Genomic DNA, 19363 nt, shown 5'->3' on the forward strand with positions numbered 1-19363 from the left:
GGTCTCACTGATTATAGTCTCACTGATTATAGTCCCACCGGTCTCCCTGATTATAGACCCGCTGGTCTCACTGATTATAGACCCGCTGGTCTCACTGATTGTAGTCGCACTGGTCTCACTGATTATAGACCCGCTGGTCTCACTGATTATAGACCCGCCGGTCTCACTGATTATAGACCCACTGGTCTCACTGATTATAGTCTCACTGATTATAGACCCACTGGTCTCCCTGATTATAGACCCGCTGGTCTCACTGATTATAGACCCGCTGGTCTCACTGATTGTAGTCGCACTGGTCTCACTGATTATAGACCCGCTGGTCTCACTGATTATAGACCCGCTGGTCTCACTGATTGTAGTCGCACTGGTCTCACTGATTATAGACCCACTGGTCTCACTGATTATAGTCGCACTGGTCTCACTGATTATAGACCCACTGGTCTCACTGATTATAGTCGCACTGGTCTCACTGATTATAGACCCACCGGTCTCCCTGATTATAGTCCCACCGGTCTCCCTGATTATAGTCTCACTGACTATAGTCCCACCGGTCTCACTGATTATAGACCCACCGGTCTCACTGATTGTAGACCCACCGGTCTCACTGATTGTAGACCCGCCGGTCTCACTGATTATAGTCCCACTGGTCTCACTGACTATAGACCCGCCGGTCTCACTGATTATAGTCCCACCGGTCTCACTGATTATAGACCCGCCGGTCTCACTGATTATAGACCCACTGGTCTCACAGATTATAGACCCGCCGGTCTCACTGATTATAGACCCACTGGTCTCACTGATTATAGACCCACTGGTCTCACTGATTATAGACCCGCCGGTCTCACTGATTATAGACCCACTGGTCTCACAGATTATAGACCCGCCGGTCTCACTGATTATAGTCCCACTGGTCTCACTGATTATAGACCCACTGGTCTCACTGATTATAGTCTCACTGATTATAGACCAGCTGGTCTCACTGATTATAGACCCACTGGTCTCACTGATTATAGACCCACTGGTCTCACTGATTATAGACCCACTGGTCTCCCTGATTATAGACCCACTGGTCTCACTGATTATAGACCCGCTGGTCTCACTGATTATAGACCCGCTGGTCTCACTGATTATAGACCCGCTGGTCTCACTGATTATAGACCCGCTGGTCTCACTGATTATAGACCCGCTGGTCTCACTGATTATAGACCCGCTGGTCTCACTGATTATAGACCAGCTGGTCTCACTGATTATAGACCCACTGGTCTCACTGATTATAGACCCACTGGTCTCCCTGATTATAGACCCACTGGTCTCACTGATTATAGATCCGCTGGTCTCACTGATTATAGACCCACTGGTCTCACTGATTATAGACCCACTGGTCTCACTGATTATAGACCCACTGGTCTCCCTGATTATAAACCCGCTGGTCTCACTGATTATAGATCCGCTGGTCTCACTGATTATAGACCCACTGGTCTCACTGATTATAGACCCACTGGTCTCACTGATTATAGACCCGCTGGTCTCACTGATTATAGACCCACTGGTCTCACTGATTATCGACCCGCTGGTCTCACTGATTATAGACCCACTGGTCTCACTGATTATAGACCCTCCGGTCTCACTGATTATAGACCCGCTGGTCTCACTGATTATAGACCCACTGGTTTCACTAATTCACACTGTTTATAGTCGCACTGGTCTCACTGATTATAGACCCACTGGTCTCACTGATTCACACTGTTTATAGTCCCACTGGTTTCACTGATTCACACTGTTTATAGTCTCACTGGTCTCACTGATTCACACTGTTTATAGTCCCACTGGTTTCACTGATTCACACTGTTTATAGTCGCACTGGTCTCACTGTTTATAGTCCCACTGGTTTCACTGATTCACACTGTTTATAGTCGCATTGGTCTCACTGATTATAGACCCGCTGGTCTCACTGATTATAGACCCACTGGTCTCACTGATTATAGACCCACTGGTCTCACTGATTATAGACCCGCCGGTCTCACAGATTATAGACCCACTGGTCTCACTGATTATAGACCCACTGGTCTCACTGATTATAGACCCACTGGTCTCACTGATTATAGACCCACTGGTCTCACTGATTATAGACCCACTGGTCTCACTGATTATAGACCCACTGGTCTCACTGATTATAGACCCGCTGGTCTCACTGATTATAGACCCACTGGTCTCACAGATTATAGACCCACTGGTCTCACTGATTATAGACCCACTGGTCTCACTGATTATAGACCCGCTGGTCTCACTGATTATAGACCCGCCGGTCTCACAGATTATAGACCCACTGGTCTCACTGATTATAGACCCGCCGGTCTCACTGATTATAGACCCACCGGTCTCACTGATTATAGACCCACTGGTCTCACTGATTATAGACCCACTGGTCTCACTGATTATAGACCCACTGGTCTCACTGATTATAGACCCACTGGTCTCACTGATTATAGACCCACTGGTCTCACTGATTATAGACCCACTGGTCTCACTGATTATAGTCGCACTGGTCTCACTGATTATAGACCCACTGGTCTCACTGATTATAGACCCGCTGGTCTCACTGATTATAGACCCGCTGGTCTCACAGATTATAGACCCGCTGGTCTCACTGATTATAGACCCGCTGGTCTCACTGATTATAGACCCACTGGTCTCACTGATTATAGACCCGCTGGTCTCACTGATTATAGACCCACTGGTCTCACAGATTATAGACCCACTGGTCTCACTGATTATAGACCCGCTGGTCTCACTGATTATAGACCCACTGGTCTCACTGATTATAGACCCGCCGGTCTCACAGATTATAGACCCACTGGTCTCACTGATTATAGACCCGCCGGTCTCACTGATTATAGACCCACTGGTCTCACTGATTATAGACCCACTGGTCTCACTGATTATTGACCCACTGGTCTCACTGATTATAGACCCACTGGTCTCACTGATTATAGACCCGCCGGTCTCACTGATTATAGACCCACTGGTCTCACTGATTATTGACCCACTGGTCTCACTGATTATAGACCCACTGGTCTCACTGATTATAGACCCACCGGTCTCACTGATTATAGACCCACCGGTCTCACTGATTATAGACCCACTGGTCTCACTGATTATAGACCCACTGGTCTCACTGATTATAGACCCACTGGTCTCACTGATTATAGACCCACTGGTCTCACTGATTATAGACCCACTGGTCTCACTGATTATAGACCCACTGGTCTCACTGATTATAGTCGCACTGGTCTCACTGATTATAGACCCACTGGTCTCACTGATTATAGACCCACTGGTCTCACTGATTATAGACCCACTGGTCTCACTGATTATAGACCCACTGGTCTCACTGATTATAGACCCACTGGTCTCACTGATTATAGACCCACTGGTCTCACTGATTATAGACCCACTGGTCTCACTGATTATAGACCCACTGGTCTCACTGATTATAGACCCACTGGTCTCACTGATTATAGTCGCACTGGTCTCACTGATTATAGACCCACTGGTCTCACTGATTATAGACCCACTGGTCTCACTGATTATAGACCCACTGGTCTCACTGATTATAGACCCACTGGTCTCACTGATTATAGTCGCACTGGTCTCACTGATTATAGACCCACTGGTCTCACTGATTATAGACCCACTGGTCTCACTGATTATAGACCCACTGGTCTCACTGATTATAGACCCACTGGTCTCACTGATTATAGACCCACTGGTCTCACTGATTATAGACCCACTGGTCTCACTGATTATAGTCTCACTGATTATAGACCCACTGGTCTCACTGATTCTAGACCCACTGGTCTCACTGATTATAGACCCACTGGTCTCACTGATTATAGACCCACTGGTCTCACTGATTATAGACCCACTGGTCTCACTGATTATAGTCTCACTGATTATAGACCCACTGGTCTCACTGATTATAGACCCACTGGTCTCACTGATTATAGACCCACTGGTCTCACTGATTATAGACCCACTGGTCTCACTGATTATAGTCTCACTGATTATAGACCCACTGGTCTCACTGATTATAGACCCACTGGTCTCACTGATTATAGACCCACTGGTCTCACTGATTATAGACCCACTGGTCTCACTGATTATAGTCGCACTGGTCTCACTGATTATAGACCCACTGGTCTCACTGATTATAGACCCACTGGTCTCACTGATTATAGACCCACTGGTCTCACTGATTATAGACCCACTGGTCTCACTGATTATAGTCGCACTGGTCTCACTGATTATAGACCCACTGGTCTCACTGATTATAGACCCACTGGTCTCACTGATTATAGACCCACTGGTCTCACTGATTATAGACCCACTGGTCTCACTGATTATAGACCCACTGGTCTCACTGATTATAGTCCCACTGGTCTCACTGATTATAGACCCACTGGTCTCACTGATTATAGTCTCACTGATTATAGACCCACTGGTCTCACTGATTATAGACCCACTGGTCTCACTGATTATAGACCCACTGGTCTCACTGATTATAGACCCACTGGTCTCACTGATTATAGTCTCACTGATTATAGACCCGCTGGTCTCACTGATTAAAGACCCACCGGTCTCACTGATTATAGACCCGTTGGTCTCACTGATTATAGTCCCGCCGGTCTCACTGATTATAGACCCGCTGGTCTCACTGATTAAAGACCCACCGGTCTCACTGATTATAGACCCACTGGTCTCACTGATTATAGACCCGCTGGTCTCACTGATTATAGTCTTACTGATTATAGACCCGCTGGTCTCACTGATTATAGTCTTACTGATTATAGACCCGCTGGTGTCACTGATTATAGACCCGTTGGTCTCACTGATTATAGACCCGCTGGTCTCACTGATTATAGTCTTACTGATTATAGACCCGCTGGTCTCACTGATTATAGACCCGCTGGTCTCACTGATTATAGACCCGCTGGTCTCACTGATTATAGACCCGCTGGTCTCACTGATTATAGACCCACTGGTCTCACTGATTATAGACCCGCTGGTCTCACTGATTATAGTCCCGCCGGTCTCACTTATTATAGACCCGCTGGTCTCACTGATTATAGACCCGCTGGTCTCACTGATTAAAGACCCACCGGTCTCACTGATTATAGACCCGCTGGTCTCACTGATTATAGTCCCGCCGGTCTCACTGATTATAGTCCCGCCGGTCTCACTGATTATAGACCCACCGGTCTCACTGATTATAGACCCGCTGGTGTCACTGATTATAGACCCGTTGGTCTCACTGATTATAGACCCGCTGGTCTCACTGATTATAGTCTTACTGATTATAGACCCGCTGGTCTCACTGATTATAGACCCGCTGGTCTCACTGATTATAGACCCGCTGGTCTCACTGATTATAGACCCGCTGGTCTCACTGATTATAGACCCGCTGGTCTCACTGATTATAGACCCGCTGGTCTCACTGATTATAGACCCACCGGTCTCACTGATTATAGACCCGCTGGTCTCACTGATTAAAGACCCACCGGTCTCACTGATTATAGACCCACCGGTCTCACTGATTATAGACCCGCTGGTCTCACTGATTATAGACCCACCGGTCTCACTGATTATAGACCCGCTGGTCTCACTGATTAAAGACCCACCGGTCTCACTGATTATAGACCCGCTGGTGTCACTGATTATAGACCCGTTGGTCTCACTGATTATAGTCTTACTGAGTATAGACCCGCTGGTCTCACTGATTCTAGACCCACTGGTCTCACTGATTCTAGACCCACTGGTCTCACTGATTATAGACCCGCTGGTCTCACTGATTATAGACCCGCTGGTCTCACTGATTATAGACCCACCGGTCTCACTGATTATAGACCCGCTGGTCTCACTGATTATAGACCCACTGGTCTCACTGATTATAGACCCACTGGTCTCACTGATTATAGACCCACCGGTCTCACTGATTATAGACCCGCTGGTCTCACTGATTAAAGACCCACCGGTCTCACTGATTATAGACCCACCGGTCTCACTGATTATAGACCCGCTGGTCTCACTGATTATAGACCCACCGGTCTCACTGATTATAGACCCGCTGGTCTCACTGATTAAAGACCCACCGGTCTCACTGATTATGGACCCGCTGGTGTCACTGATTATAGACCCGTTGGTCTCACTGATTATAGTCTTACTGATTATAGACCCGCTGGTCTCACTGATTCTAGACCCACTGGTCTCACTGATTCTAGACCCACTGGTCTCACTGATTATAGACCCACTGGTCTCACTGATTATAGACCCACTGGTCTCACTGATTATAGACCCACCGGTCTCACTGATTATAGACCCGCTGGTCTCACTGATTATAGACCCACTGGTCTCACTGATTATAGACCCACTGGTCTCACTGATTATAGACCCACTGGTCTCACTGATTCTGGACCCACTGGTCTCACTGATTATAGACCCACTGGTCTCACTGATTATAGACCCACTGGTCTCACTGATTATAGACCCACTGGTCTCACTGATTATAGACCCACTGGTCTCACTGATTCTGGACCCACTGGTCTCACTGATTATAGACCCACTGGTCTCACTGATTATAGACCCACTGGTCTCACTGATTATAGACCCACTGGTCTCACTGATTATAGACCCACTGGTCTCACTGATTCTGGACCCACTGGTCTCACTGATTATAGACCCACTGGTCTCACTGATTATAGACCCGCTGGTCTCACTGATTATAGACCCGCTGGTCTCACTGATTATAGACCCACTGGTCTCACTGATTATAGACCCACTGGTCTCACTGATTATAGACCCGCTGGTCTCACTGATTATAGACCCGCTGGTCTCACTGATTATAGACCCACTGGTCTCACTGATTATAGACCCACTGGTCTCACTGATTCTGGACCCACTGGTCTCACTGATTATAGACCCACTGGTCTCACTGATTATAGACCCGCTGGTCTCACTGATTATAGACCCGCTGGTCTCACTGATTATAGACCCACTGGTCTGACTGATTATAGTCCCGGTGGTCTTGGTGAGGACGAGGTCAAGTATGTTTTCCCCTCTTGTTGGTTCCCTCACCACCTACCGCGTACCCAGTCTAGCAGCTATGTCCTTTAAGACTCGGCCAGCTCGGTCAGTTGTGGTGCTACCGAGCCACTTTTGGTGATGGACATTGAACTCCCCCACCCAGAGTACATTCTGTGCCCTTGCCAACCTCCGTGTTTCCTCCAAGTGCTGTTCAACATAGACTCATGACTCATCAGCTGAGGGAGGGCGGTCGGTGGTAATCAGCAGGAGGTTTCCTTGTCCATGTTTGATCTGATGCCATGAGACTTCAATGTTGAGGACTCCCAGGGCAACTCCCTTCTGACTGTATACCACCGTGCCACCACCTCTGGTAGGTCTGTCCTGCCAGTGGGACAGGACATACCCGAGGATGGTGATGGCAGTGTCTGGGACATTGTCTGTCAGGTATGATTCCTTGAGTATGACTATGTCAGGCTGTTGCTTGACTAGTCTGTGGGACAGCTCTCCCAACTTTGGCACAAGCCCCCAGATGTTAGTAAGGAGGACTTTGCAGGGTCGACAGGGCTGGGTTTGCCGTTGTCATTTCCGGTACCTAGGTCGATGCCGGGTGGTCCGTCCGGTTTCATTCCTTTTTATTGACTTCGTAGCAGTTCGATACAACTGAGTGGCTTGCTAGGCCATTTCAGAGGGCATGTAAGAGTTAACCACATTGCTGTGGGTCTGGAGTCACATGTAGGCCAGACCAGGTAAGGACAGCAGATTTCCTTCCCTAAAGGACTTTAGTGAACCAGATGGGTTTTTACAACAATTGACAATGGTTTTGTGGCCATCATTAGACTAACTTTTTTTTAAATTCCAGATTTATTAATTTAATTCAAATTCCACGTTCTGCTGTGGTGGGATTCGAACCCATGTCCCCAGAGCAATACCCTGGGTCTCTGGGTACTCGTCCAGTGACAATATCACTATGCCACCGTCTCTCCTTTTTATATGCATTTGGAAAGCCATGGTCTGATTAGGGATAGTCAGCATGGCTTTGTGCGTGGCAAATCATATCTCATGAATTTGATTGAGTTTTTCGAGGAGGTGACCAAGAGGATTGACGAGGGCAGGGCGATGGACGTTGTCTGCATGGACTTTAGCAAGGCCTTTGACAAGGTCCCGCATGGTAGGCTAGTCGAGAAGGTTTGAACACATGGGATCCAGGGCGAGCTAGCCAATTGGATACAAAATTGGCTTGGTGATAGGAGGCAGTGGGTGGTTGTGGAGGGTTGTTTTTCAGATTGGAGACCGGTGACCGGTGGTGTGCCGCAGGGATCGGTGCTGGGCCCTCTGTTGTTTGTCATATATATTAATGACTTGGATGAGAATGTAGGGGGCATGATTAGTAAGTTTGCAGATGACACCAAAATTGGTGGTATTGTGGACAGTGAAGAAGATTGTCTAAGGTTACAACAGGATATAGATCAACTGGGAAAGTGGGCAAGGGATTGGCAAATGGAATTTAATGCAGACAAGTGTGAAGTGATGCATTTTGGGAAGTTAAACCAGGGCAGGACATATACAGTGAATGGCAGGGCCCTGGGGAGTGTTGTTGAGCAGAGACACCTTGGGGTGCAAGTACATAGTTCCCTGAAAGTGGCAACACAGGTAGACAGGGTGGTGAAGAAGGCGTATGGCATGCTTGCCTTCATCAGCCGAGGCATTGAGTACAAGAGTTGGGACCTCATGTTACAGTTGTACGTCATGTTGGTTCGGCCGCATTTGGAGTACTGTGTGCAGTTCTGGTCACCGCACTCCAGGAAAGATGTGATTAAGCTAGAGAGGGTGCAGAAAAGATTCACAAGGATGTTGCCTGGTTTGGAGGGCTTGAGTTATAAAGAGAGATTGGATGGGCTGGGTCTGTTTTCCCTGGAGCGAAGGAGGCTGAGAGGGGACATGATAGAGGTATATAAAATTATGAGAGGCGTAGATAGGGTAGATAGCCAGAGTCTGTTTCACTTGGTAGGGGTGAGTAAAACTAGAGGGCATAGATTTAAGGTGAGAGGGAGGAGGTTTAAAGGGGATCAGAGTGGTAAATGTTTCACACAAAGAATAGTGGGTATCTGGAATGAGCTGCCTGAGGAGGTGGTGGAGGCAGGAACAGTAGCGATATTTAAGAGGCATCTGGACAGGTACTTGAATGAGCAAGGCATAGAGGGATACGGAATTAATGCAGGCAGGTGGGATCAGTATAGATAGGCATTATGGTCGGCATGGACGCGGTGGGCCGAAGAGCTTGTTTCGATGCTGTGAGACTCTATGACACTCTTTATAGTCCCGCTGGTCTCACTGATTCACACTGTTTACAGTCCCGCTGGTCTCACTGATTCACACTGTTTATAGTCCCACTGATCTCACTGATTCACACAGTTTATGATCCGACTGGTCTCACTGATTCACACTGTTTACAGTCCCACTGGTCTCACTGATTCACACTGTTTATAGTCCCACTGGTCTCACTGATTCACACTGTTTATAGTCCCGCTGACCTCACTGATTCACACTGTTTACAGTCCCACTGGTCTCACTAATTCACACTGTTTACAGTCCCGCTGGTCTCACTGATTCACACTGTTTACAGTCCCGCTGGTCTCACTAATTCACACTGTTTACAGTCCCGCTGGTCTCACTGATTCACACTGTTTATCGTCCCACTGATCTCACTGATCCACACTGTTTATAGTCCCGCTGGTCTCACTGATTCACACTGTTTACAGTCCCGCTGGTCTCACTGATTCACACTGTTTATCGTCCCACTGATCTCACTGATTCACACTGTTTACAGTCCCACTGGTCTCACTGATTCACACTGTTTATAGTCCCGCTGGTCTCACTGATTCACACTGTTTACAGTCCCGCTGGTCTCACTGATTCACACTGTTTATAGTCCCGCTGGTCTCACTGATTCACACTGTTTATAGTCCCGCTGGTCTCACTGATTCACACTGTTTACAGTCCCGCTGGTCTCACTGATTCACACTGTTTATAGTCCCGCTGGTCTCACTGATTCACACTGTTTACAGTCCCGCTGGTCTCACTGATTCACACTGTTTATAGTCCCGCTGGTCTCACTGATTCACACTGTTTACAGTCCCGCTGGTCTCACTGATTCACACTGTTTATAGTCCCGCTGGTCTCACTGATTCACACTGTTTATAGTCCCGCTGGTCTCACTGATTCACACTGTTTACAGTCCCACTGGTCTCACTGATTCACACTGTTTATAGTCCCGCTGGTCTCACTGATTCACACTGTTTATAGTCTCACTGATTCACACTGTTTATAGTCCCGCTGGTCTCACTGATTCACACTGTTTATAGTCTCACTGATTCACACTGTTTATAGTCCCGCTGGTCTCACTGATTCACACTGTTTATAGTCCCGCTGGTCTCACTGATTCACACTGTTTATAGTCTCACTGATTCACACTGTTTATAGTCCCGCTGGTCTCACTGATTCACACTGTTTATAGTCCCGCTGGTCTCACTGATTCACACTGTTTATAGTCCTGCTGGTCTCACTGATTCACACTGTTTACAGTCCCACTGGTCTCACTGATTCACACTGTTTACAGTCCCACTGGTCTCACTGATTCACACTGTTTATAGTCTCACTGGTCTCACTGATTCACACTGTTTATAGTCCCGCTGGTCTCACTGATTCACACTGTTTATAGTCTCACTGATTCACACTGTTTATAGTCTCACTGGTCTCACTGATTCACACTGTTTATAGTCTCACTGGTCTCACTGATTCACACTGTTTATAGTCCCGCTGGTCTCACTGATTCACACTGTTTATAGTCCCACTGGTTTCACTGATTCACACTGTTTATAGTCTCACTGGTCTCACTGATTCACACTGTTTAAAGTCCCACTGGTCTCACTGATTCACACTGTTTATAGTCCCGCTGGTCTCACTGATTCACACTGTTTACAGTCCCGCTGGTCTCACTGATTCACAGCGTTTATAGTCTCACTGATTCACACTGTTTATAGTCTCACTGGTCTCACTGATTCACACTGTTTATAGTCTCACTGGTCTCACTGATTCACACTGTTTATAGTCCCGCTGGTCTCACTGATTCACACTGTTTATAGTCCCACTGGTTTCACTGATTCACACTGTTTATAGTCTCACTGGTCTCACTGATTCACACTGTTTAAAGTCCCGCTGGTCTCACTGATTCACACTGTTTACAGTCCCGCTGGTCTCACTGATTCACACTGTTTATAGTCCCGCTGGTCTCACTGATTCACACTGTTTACAGTCCCACTGGTCTCACTGATTCACACTGTTTATAGTCCCGCTGGTCTCACTGATTCACACTGTTTATAGTCTCACTGATTCACACTGTTTATAGTCCCGCTGGTCTCACTGATTCACACTGTTTATAGTCTCACTGATTCACACTGTTTATAGTCCCGCTGGTCTCACTGATTCACACTGTTTATAGTCCCGCTGGTCTCACTGATTCACACTGTTTATAGTCCCGCTGGTCTCACTGATTCACACTGTTTACAGTCCCACTGGTCTCACTGATTCACACTGTTTATAGTCTCACTGGTCTCACTGATTCACACTGTTTAAAGTCCCACTGGTCTCACTGATTCACACTGTTTATAGTCCCGCTGGTCTCACTGATTCACACTGTTTACAGTCCCGCTGGTCTCACTGATTCACACTGTTTATAGTCCCGCTGGTCTCACTGATTCACACTGTTTATAGTCCCGCTGGTCTCACTGATTCACACAGTTTATAGTCTCACTGATTCACACTGTTTATAGTCCCACTGGTCTCACTGATTCACACAGTTTATAGTCTCACTGATTCACACTGTTTATAGTCCCGCTGGTCTCACTGATTCACACAGTTTATAGTCTCACTGATTCACACTGTTTACAGTCCCACTGGTCTCACTGATTCACACTGTTTATAGTCCCGCTGGTCTCACTGATTCACACTGTTTATAGTCCCACTGGTCTCACTGATTCACACTGTTTACAGTCTCACTGGTCTCACTGATTCACACTGTTTAAAGTCCCACTGGTCTCACTGATTCACACTGTTTATAGTCCCGCTGGTCTCACTGATTCACACTGTTTACAGTCCCGCTGGTCTCACTGATTCACACTGTTTATAGTCCCGCTGGTCTCACTGATTCACACTGTTTACAGTCCCACTGGTCTCACTGATTCACACTGTTTATAGTCCCGCTGGTCTCACTGATTCACACTGTTTATAGTCTCACTGATTCACACTGTTTATAGTCTCACTGATTCACACTGTTTATAGTCCCGCTGGTCTCACTGATTCACACTGTTTATAGTCTCACTGATTCACACTGTTTATAGTCTCACTGGTCTCACTGATTCACACTGTTTATAGTCTCACTGGTCTCACTGATTCACACTGTTTATAGTCCCGCTGGTCTCACTGATTCACACTGTTTATAGTCCTGCTGACCTCACTGATTCACACTGTTTATAGTCCTGCTGACCTCACTGATTCACACTGTTTATAGTCCCACTGGTTTCACTGATTCACACTGTTTATAGTCCCGCTGGTCTCACTGATTCACACTGTTTATAGTCCCACTGGTTTCACTGATTCACACTGTTTATAGTCCCGCTGGTCTCACTGATTCACACTGTTTACAGTCCCGCTGGTCTCACTGATTCACACTGTTTATAGTCCTGCTGACCTCACTGATTCACACTGTTTATAGTCCTGCTGACCTCACTGATTCACACTGTTTATAGTCCCGCTGGTCTCACTGATTCACACTGTTTATAGTCCCGCTGGTCTCACTGATTCACACTGTTTATAGTCTCACTGATTCACACTGTTTATAGTCCCGCTGGTCTCACTGATTCACACTGTTTATAGTCCCGCTGGTCTCACTGATTCACACTGTTTATAGTCCCGCTGGTCTCACTGATTCACACTGTTTATAGTCCCGCTGGTCTCACTGATTCACACTGTTTATAGTCTCACTGATTCACACTGTTTATAGTCTCACTGATTCACACTGTTTATAGTCTCACTGGTCTCACTGATTCACACTGTTTATAGTCTCACTGGTTTCACTGATTCACACTGTTTATAGTCCTGCTGACCTCACTGATTCACACTGTTTATAGTCCTGCTGACCTCACTGATTCACACTGTTTATAGTCCCGCTGGTCTCACTGATTCACACTGTTTACAGTCCCGCTGGTCTCACTGATTCACACTGTTTACAGTCCCGCTGGTCTCACTGATTCACACTGTTTATAGTCCCACTGGTTTCACTGATTCACACTGTTTATAGTCCTGCTGACCTCACTGATTCACACTGTTTATAGTCCTGCTGACCTCACTGATTCACACTGTTTATAGTCCCGCTGGTCTCACTGATTCACACTGTTTATAGTCCCACTGACCTCACTGATTCACACTGTTTATAGTCCTGCTGACCTCACTGATTTGCACTGTTTATAGTCCTGCTGACCTCACTGATTCACACTGTTTATAGTCCTGCTGACCTCACTGATTCACACTGTTTATAGTCCCGCTGGTCTCACTGATTCACACTGTTTATAGTCCCACTGACCTCACTGATTCACACTGTTTATAGTCCTGCTGACCTCACTGATTTGCACTGTTTATAGTCCTGCTGACCTCACTGATTCACACTGTTTATAGTCCTGCTGACCTCACTGATTCACACTGTTTACAGTCCCACTGGTTTCACTGATTCACACTGTTTATAGTCCTGCTGATCTCACTGATTCACACTGTTTATAGTCCCACTGACCTCACTGATTCACACTGTTTATAGTCCTGCTGACCTCACTGATTCACACTGTTTATAGTCCCACTGATCTCACTGATCCACACTGTTTATAGTCCCACTGGTCTCACTGATTCACACTGTTTACAGTCCCACTGGTATCACTGATTCACACTGTTTATAGTCCCACTGGTCTCACTGATTCACACTGTTTATAGTCCCACTGGTCTCACTGATTCACACTGTTTACAGTCCCACTGGTTTCACTGAGTCACACTGTTTATAGTCCTGCTGACCTCACTGATTCACACTGTTTATAGTCCTGCTGACCTCACTGATTCACACTGTTTATAGTCCCACTGACCTCACTGATTCACACTGTTTATAGTCCCACTGACCTCACTGATTCACACTGTTTATAGTCCTGCTGACCTCACTGATTCACACTGTTTATAGTCCTGCTGACCTCACTGATTCACACTGTTTATAGTCCCACTGACCTCACTGATTCACACTGTTTATAGTCCTGCTGACCTCACTGATTCACACTGTTTATAGTCCTGCTGACCTCACTGATTCACACTGTTTATAGTCCTGCTGACCTCACTGATTCACACTGTTTATAGTCCCACTGACCTCACTGATTCACACTGTTTATAGTCCCACTGACCTCACTGATTCACACTGTTTATAGTCCTGCTGACCTCACTGATTCACACTGTTTATAGTCCTGCTGACCTCACTGATTCACACTGTTTATAGTCCCACTGGTCTCACTGATTCACACTGTTTATAGTCCCACTGGTTTCACTGATTCACACTGTTTATAGTCCCGCTGGTCTCCCTGATTCACACTGTTTATAGTCCTGCTGACCTCACTGATTCACACTGTTTATAGTCCTGCTGACCTCACTGATTCACACTGTTTATAGTCCCACTGACCTCACTGATTTGCACTGTTTATAGTCCTGCTGACCTCACTGATTCACACTGTTTATAGTCCCACTGACCTCACTGATTCACACTGTTTACAGTCCCGCTGGTCTCACTGATTCACACTGTTTATAGTCCCACTGGTCTCACTGATTCACACTGTTTATAGTCCCACTGGTCTCACTGATTCACACTGTTTATAGTCCCACTGGTCTCACTGATTCACACTGTTTACAGTCCCGCTGGTCTCACTGATTCACACTGTTTACAGTCCCACTGATTCACACTGTTTATAGTCTCACTGGTCTCACTGATTCACACTGTTTATAGTCCCACTGGTCTCACTGATTCACACTGTTTATAGTCCCGCTGGTCTCACTGATTCACACTGTTTATAGTCCCACTGGTCTCACTGATTCACACTGTTTATAGTCCCACTGACCTCACTGATTCACACTGTTTATAGTCCTGCTGACCTCACTGATTCACACTGTTTATAGTCCTGCTGACCTCACTGATTCACACTGTTTATAGTCCCACTGGTTTCACTGATTCACACTGTTTATAGTCCCACTGGTTTCACTGATTCACACTGTTTATAGTCCTGCTGACCTCACTGATTCACACTGTTTATAGTCCTGCTGACCTCACTGATTCACACTGTTTATAGTCCCACTGACCTCACTGATTTGCACTGTTTATAGTCCTGCTGACCTCACTGATTCACACTGTTTATAGTCCCACTGACCTCACTGATTCACACTGTTTACAGTCCCGCTGGTCTCACTGATTCACACTGTTTATAGTCCCACTGGTCTCACTGATTCACACAGTTTATAGTCTCACTGGTCTCACTGATTCACACTGTTTATAGTCCCACTGGTCTCACTGATTCACACTGTTTATAGTCCCACTGGTCTCACTGATTCACACTGTTTATAGTCCCACTGGTCTCACTGATTCACACTGTTTATAGTCCCGCTGGTCTCACTGATTCACACTGTTTATAGTCTCACTGGTCTCACTGATTCACACTGTTTATAGTCCCACTGGTCTCACTGATTCACACTGTTTATAGTCCCACTGGTCTCACTGATTCACACTGTTTATAGTCCCACTGGTTTCACTGATTCACACTGTTTATAGTCCCGCTGGTCTCACTGATTCACACTGTTTACAGTCCCGCTGGTCTCACTGATTCACACTGTTTACAGTCCCGCTGGTCTCACTGATTCACACTGTTTACAGTCCCGCTGGTCTCACTGATTCACACTGTTTATAGTCCCGCTGGTCTCACTGATTCACACTGTTTACAGTCCCGCTGGTCTCACTGATTCACACTGTTTATAGTCTCACTGGTCTCACTGATTCACACTGTTTATAGTCCTGCTGGTCTCACTGATTCACACTGTTTAAAGTCCTGCTGGTCTCACTGATTCACACTGTTTACAGTCCCGCTGGTCTCACTGATTCACACTGTTTATAGTCTCACTGGTCTCACTGATTCACACTGTTTATAGTCCCACTGGTCTCACTGATTCACACTGTTTATAGTCCCACTGGTTTCACTGATTCACACTGTTTATAGTCCCGCTGGTCTCACTGATTCACACTGTTTACAGTCCCGCTGGTCTCACTGATTCACACTGTTTACAGTCCCGCTGGTCTCACTGATTCACACTGTTTACAGTCCCGCTGGTCTCACTGATTCACACTGTTTATAGTCCCGCTGGTCTCACTGATTCACACTGTTTACAGTCCCGCTGGTCTCACTGATTCACACTGTTTATAGTCTCACTGGTCTCACTGATTCACACTGTTTATAGTCCTGCTGGTCTCACTGATTCACACTGTTTAAAGTCCTGCTGGTCTCACTGATTCACACTGTTTATAGTCTCACTGGTGTCACTGATTCACACTGTTTATAGTCCTGCTGGTCTCACTGATTCACACTGTTTAAAGTCCTGCTGGTCTCACTGATTCACACTGTTTATAGTCTCACTGGTGTCACTGATTCACACTGTTTATAGTCCTGCTGGTCTCACTGATTCACACTGTTTAAAGTCCTGCTGGTCTCACTGATTCACACTGTTTATACTCTCACTGATTCACACTGTTTACAGTCCCGCTGGTCTCACTGATTCACACTGTTTATAGTCCTGCTGGTCTCACTGATTCACACTGTTTATAGTCTCACTGGTGTCACTGATTCACACTGTTTATAGTCCTGCTGGTCTCACTGATTCACACTGTTTAAAGTCCTGCTGGTCTCACTGATTCACACTGTTTATAGTCTCACTGATTCACACTGTTTACAGTCCCACTGGTCTCACTGATTCACACTGTTTACAGTCCCGCTGGTCTCACTGATTCACACTGTTTATAGTCTCACTGGTCTCACTGATTCACACTGTTTAAAGTCCCACTGGTCTCACTGATTCACACTGTTTATAGTCTCACTGGTCTCACTGATTCACACTGTTTACAGTCCCACTGGTCTCACTGATTCACACTGTTTATAGTCCCGCTGGTCTCACTGATTCACACTGTTTATAGTCTCACTGGTCTCACTGATTCACACTGTTTACAGTCCCACTGGTCTCACTGATTCACACTGTTTATAGTCCCGCTGGTCTCACTGATTCACACTGTTTATAGTCTCACTGGTGTCACTGATTCACACTGTTTATAGTCCTGCTGGTCTCACTGATTCACACTGTTTAAAGTCCTGCTGGTCTCACTGATTCACACTGTTTATAGTCCTGCTGGTCTCACTGATTCACACTGTTTACAGTCCCACTGGTCTCACTGATTCACACTGTTTATAGTCCCGCTGGTCTCACTGATTCACACAGTTTATAGTCTCACTGGTCTCACTGATTCACACTGTTTACAGTCCCACTGGTCTCACTGATTCACACTGTTTATAGTCTCACTGGTCTCACTGATTCACACTGTTTAAAGTCCCACTGGTCTCACTGATTCACACTGTTTATAGTCCCGCTGGTCTCACTGATTCACACTGTTTATAGTCCCGCTGGTCTCACTGATTCACACTGTTTATAGTCCCGCTGGTCTCACTGATTCACACTGTTTACAGTCCCGCTGGTCTCACTGATTCACACAGTTTATAGTCTCACTGGTCTCACTGATTCACACTGTTTACAGTCCCGCTGGTCTCACTGATTCACACAGTTTATAGTCTCACTGGTCTCACTGATTCACACTGTTTATAGTCCCGCTGGTCTCACTGATTCACACTGTTTACAGTCCCGCTGGTCTCACTGATTCACACTGTTTATAGTCTCACTGGTCTCACTGATTCACACTGTTTAAAGTCCCACTGGTCTCACTGATTCACACTGTTTATAGTCCCGCTGGTCTCACTGATTCACACTGTTTATAGTCCCGCTGGTCTCACTGATTCACACTGTTTATAGTCCCGCTGGTCTCACTGATTCACACTGTTTATAGTCCCTGCTGGTCTCACTGATTCACACTGTTTACAGTCCCGCTGGTCTCACTGATTCACACTGTTTATAGTCCCGCTGGTCTCACTGATTCACACTGTTTATAGTCTCACTGATTCACACTGTTTATAGTCCCGCTGGTCTCACTGATTCACACTGTTTACAGTCCCGCTGGTCTCACTGATTCACACTGTTTATAGTCACACTGGTCTCACTGATTCACACTGTTTATAGTCTCACTGGTCTCACTGATTCACACTGTTTATAGTCCCGCTGGTCTCACTGATTCACACTGTTTATAGTCCCGCTGGTCTCACTGATTCACACTGTTTATAGTCCCGCTGGTCTCACTGATTCACACTGTTTACAGTCCCGCTGGTCTCACTGATTCACACTGTTTATAGTCACACTGGTCTCACTGATTCACACTGTTTATAGTCTCACTGGTCTCACTGATTCACACTGTTTATAGTCCCGCTGGTCTCACTGATTCACACTGTTTATAGTCCCGCTGGTCTCACTGATTCACACTGTTTATAGTCCCGCTGGTCTCACTGATTCACACTGTTTATAGTCCCTGCTGGTCTCACTGATTCACACTGTTTATAGTCCCGCTGGTCTCACTGATTCACACTGTTTATAGTCCCGCTGGTCTCACTGATTCACACTGTTTATAGTCCCCGCTGGTCTCACTGATTCACACTGTTTACAGTCCCGCTGGTCTCACTGATTCACACTGTTTACAGTCCCGCTGGTCTCACTGATTCACACAGTTTACAGTCCCTCTGGTCTCACTGATTCACACTGTTTACAGTCCCGCTGGTCTCACTGATTCACACTGTTTATAGTCCCGCTGGTCTCACTGATTCACACTGTTTATAGTCCCGCTGGTCTCACTGTTTCACACTGTTTATAGTCTCACTGATTTACACTGTTTATCGTCCCACTGGTCTCACTGATTCACACTGTTTATAGTTTCACTGATTCACACTGTTTACAGTCCCACTGGTCTCACTGATTCACACTGTTTACAGTCCCACTGGTCTCACTGATTCACACTGTT

The 19363-nt window shown here is 46.3% G+C and overlaps 1 protein-coding gene across 4 annotated transcripts in view; it reads left to right on the forward strand.

The window, feature by feature from the left end:
- LOC137359321 (glutamine-rich protein 2-like) overlaps nucleotides 1–19363 on the forward strand; it is a 399372-nt gene that overhangs the window by 189078 nt on the left and 190931 nt on the right. The window lies entirely within an intron of this gene.

Source organism: Heterodontus francisci, unplaced genomic scaffold (assembly GCF_036365525.1).
Source record: "Heterodontus francisci isolate sHetFra1 unplaced genomic scaffold, sHetFra1.hap1 HAP1_SCAFFOLD_524, whole genome shotgun sequence".
In the NCBI taxonomy this organism is placed as follows: Eukaryota; Metazoa; Chordata; class Chondrichthyes; order Heterodontiformes; family Heterodontidae; genus Heterodontus; species Heterodontus francisci.